At 53.1% G+C, this 672-nt stretch overlaps 1 pseudogene; it reads left to right on the top strand.

Moving 5' to 3' along the window:
* The first annotated feature begins 330 nt into the window (after positions 1-330).
* Positions 331-448, top strand: LOC126104500 (5S ribosomal RNA; annotated as a pseudogene).
* The last annotated feature ends 224 nt before the right edge of the window (positions 449-672 follow it).

Below are 672 nucleotides of genomic sequence, written 5' to 3'. Positions count from 1 at the left end.
AACTTTCACACTAAATTGCAGAGGGTCGAATGTCAGAACGATCAAGTTACTCAAAGATAGAAGTTTTACAGCAATGAAGTTAGATAATTTGAAGGAATATTGAGAACGAGAAGTCGTATGTGTGTTACTTTCTCCTGCGCAGTTCAGTGCTATGATACCGCGGCGCAATTTGGTCGGTGGAGCGCAGAGTTAAGCAACAAGGAGGAGAACGCTGTGTCACCATCAGCAGAGGACGTGGGAAGAAGTAGCCCACCGCACACCCGGGTGTCAACATCGAGGTCAGTAAGCGGGTCAGTTAGGCAAGCCTAGCAACACCAGAATATTCATCAACCTAACGGCCTTGCCTCAGTGGATACACCGGTTCCCGTCTGATCACCGAGGTTAAGCGCTGTCGGGCGTGGCCGGCACTTGGATGGGTGACCATCTGGGCGGCCGTGTGCTGTTGCCACTTTCGGGGTGCACTCAGCCTCGTGATGCCAACTGAGGAGCTACTCGACCGAATAGTAGCGGCTCCGGTCAAAGAAATCCATCGTAACGACCGGGAGAGCGATGCGCTGACCACACGCCCCTCCTATCCACATCCTCAGTGAGGACGAGACGGCGGTCGGATGGTGCCGATGGGCGTCTTGTGGCCTGATAACCGAGTGCTTTTTTTTAATGGGGAAGAAGGAC

The sequence above is a fragment of the Schistocerca cancellata genome, chromosome 1 (assembly GCF_023864275.1).
Source record: "Schistocerca cancellata isolate TAMUIC-IGC-003103 chromosome 1, iqSchCanc2.1, whole genome shotgun sequence".
Lineage (NCBI taxonomy): Eukaryota > Metazoa > Arthropoda > Insecta > Orthoptera > Acrididae > Schistocerca > Schistocerca cancellata.
Note: the sequence above shows the minus strand (reverse complement) of the source record. Positions and strands in the feature narration are given on the sequence as shown.